Here is a 2,995-nt window from a genome sequence, read left to right on the forward strand (position 1 = left end):
TAAATCAGACAATTGCATTTATTAATTTAGGCAATGTTTCCCAATAAAAATGTAGAAATACTTAAGTTTACATATTACAAGGTACCAACACAAAGTCAAAATCCACAATTACACACTCATAAAAAATCTAAACATCATCTTCAGAAGAAGCAGTTTCTGTACAGGATTTACAGACATCTAACCATACACTGTGTCTTCAGTGTGCTACGGAGTTCAGAGGTTCTGCTCGGATGTTTCCCAAGTCCAGTGCAGAGTCTGTCTCTTCATCAATTTCTCCAATGACTGCTCTATTATCAGTATGGGGGGAAAGACAGAGTTAAATACATGTGAAATGAACTTCCATACATTTCTAAAATCCCACTAACTACAGCATCATGTCATTCTTCCAAATGTGTGGAACTGAGAAGGTGGGAAGCAAAAGCCATTTCAGGACTTACACTCAAGAAACAATGTGAAGGTAGTGTTACAAGAACAAATATTAAAAGAGATACTCCAAGCATCACATTTTTGGAAAACTAGTAGCTGTACTTAACTTAAAGTCAAAGTCTGTATTCATGAGCTCTTAAAAGCAGGCTCTAGCCCCAGGAGGTTGTGGTAAATGTTAAATTTGCTTCTTTGAGGAACACAGATGTAGGAATCACTCTTCAAATCGGCAGATCCACACACTCCAGTGTAGTGTTCCCAACAGTACTGCTGTGCTGAAGGGACAAGACCCCCGCCCCTGCTTGGGCCACCCTTTAAAACTCACATCATCTTTACAACTCACACCCTAAGTCATCTCCAGAGAATATTTTATAAATCATAAACCCAATTTTGACTTAAAATCAATCAACCTACTTACAAATACAGATTTTAGATAAAATTAAGTGAATAAAGCATATATTCATTTTAAGACATACTTACAGTATTCATTAATGAACTAATCTTACAGTTCACTAAATGAATTAAGTATCCCCTTGTTGTACCATTTACATATCCCTTCAAACCACCTAAACTTACCAATACCTTTTACTGTCCTGTCATATTTTGACTCTTTGTAGTATTCCTGAGAAAACATTTAAGTTTTAGCCACATAAGGCAAATTAAACCTAAAATCCTAATATTTGGAAAGCTGAAGGAGAATGAAGGGAAGTCCAGGACATGTAGCAAGTTCCAGGTCAGCCTGGGTTACATTAAGAGACTCAATTTCAAAATAACTCCAAATTTAAAATTTAGTTCATTGGTCACCAGCCACTTTTCAAATACCACAGCTACACAAAGGGAAGTAGATGCAATCCTGGAAAATGTTGATACTCAAGACTCCCATCATCAGAAAAAAAGAGTATTTTTCAAAATGTTTGTAGCCTTTCTCAAATCGCCATGTCTAAGATGTCTCAAACTATAGACTGTCAGTGTCCTTCCTAAGTTAAAAAAAGACAATGGGATTTTCATAGGACATGTTAAGTATATCCATTCATTAAAAACAATGAAAACTGAATGAGTCTGAATTCTTTAAAATAGCTCAAACAGGATATTTTTAGAGATTCTCCAAAAATGTTAAGATGCCTCCTTTACGGAAGAATTTGGTGCAAAGCAGAGCCCTTTTGTGGGCCTATCCAGACCACTTTCCTATTTTCACACACACACACACACAATAGTAGTTGCAGTAACAGGTAGATCTGAAAGCCTGGTCTAAAGATGTAAACAGTAAAGAGAACGGGAAGCACAGATCAGTGGTAGACTGCTGTTTTGTATGTGCAAGACTCAACTTTCAAAGGCCAAGTCTCAAATAATAAGGTACACATGAAATCTCAGTATGTCAACATTTGCTTTGTGAAGAGATGATTTTAGCTGGTTCTGCGGTATCTCAACATAAAAAAGTACAAAATTAAATATAAGATAAGCTACAGCTGCAAAACAGATGAATGCACAATTCTATTAGGTATGGATGACACATAAGTTGGGGAAAATCTCTCTCTTCCATAATGCAAGCACACCAGTTGTGAAAGAGTAACTTTATTCAAAATGACTTATTTTACTTACACGTTGTCACCTCTCACGATGTATAATCCCAATACCACTTGTTCTACTCCTTGTGAAGAGCTGAATACCCTCTCGTGGCTCTTCATCCAAAATCAAATTAATGGTCTGGTCAAAACCTTTAGTGTTCCCTGAAAAGAAAGCATGCAAGAAACCTGGTTCTGAATATGCAAATCAAGCTTACAGCCATTTCAGCTGCCAGGTAAGTACTTATGTCTTAGTGTTAGTCCACTGGCAGTACAATGTCTTCTGTGGTCCCGAAGTAGCCACAAGACACATAGCTTATTTCTCATTTTTATGATGGAGAAAACCTGTACTGTAAATCTGACTATTGTGCAGTTGCAACACCGAGGCACTAGTATTTCCAAGTAAGTAAATTCACATAGTCCAGGACCTAGCACTAAGAAGATAAACTAAAGCAGGACACATTTAGGATACTTTACAAAAAAAAAAAAAAAAAACAAAAAAACTTAATAATAAGGATAATCATAAACCAGCCATACACAGTTCATGGTATGTTAATTAACTTAGTGAAATCCACAGGCTAAAGAAACACACTGAGCAAGTCACCTCCCCTTTCCTTCACCTTGGAGATAGTACTGTGTTTTGCCCATTTCAAATAAGGGGCCTGATTCTCCAGAAAATGATGGTTCAAGATTTCATGGGTAGTAACTAAGACTAGTTCCAGAGCCAGATTACAAAGTAACCATACTATTCTGTTGTCAACAATAGTTTTCAGAAATTAATCTCTACAAACATACAGAAATCACATGGTAATTACAGCTACTGTTGCCAATATTGTGTCTTATGCATATGCATTATTGAACACTCAATATTTTAATAGACATATATAGAACCAAAATATTCAGAAACTTAACTTGAAGGAAATAATCAGGGAAAACTTTTGTGGCTATAGCAAAATGTACTATCACGAATGCTGTTTAAGTTTCTGAAGAAACAGATTGTGTTGGATTTG

General features: G+C 36.1%; 1 long non-coding RNA gene across 1 annotated transcript; it reads right to left on the reverse strand.

The window, feature by feature from the left end:
• LOC127215497 (uncharacterized) lies at positions 1 to 2,120 on the reverse strand. The gene is made up of 2 exons (XR_007833966.1): positions 2,023 to 2,120; positions 1 to 287 (listed from the first exon to the last, which is right to left on the reverse strand). It is a non-coding gene; the product is annotated as an uncharacterized LOC127215497 (long non-coding RNA).
• Positions 2,121 to 2,995: the final 875 nt, after the last annotated feature.

This window comes from Phodopus roborovskii, unplaced genomic scaffold (genome assembly GCF_943737965.1).
Source record: "Phodopus roborovskii unplaced genomic scaffold, PHOROB, whole genome shotgun sequence".
NCBI classification, from domain to species: domain Eukaryota; kingdom Metazoa; phylum Chordata; class Mammalia; order Rodentia; family Cricetidae; genus Phodopus; species Phodopus roborovskii.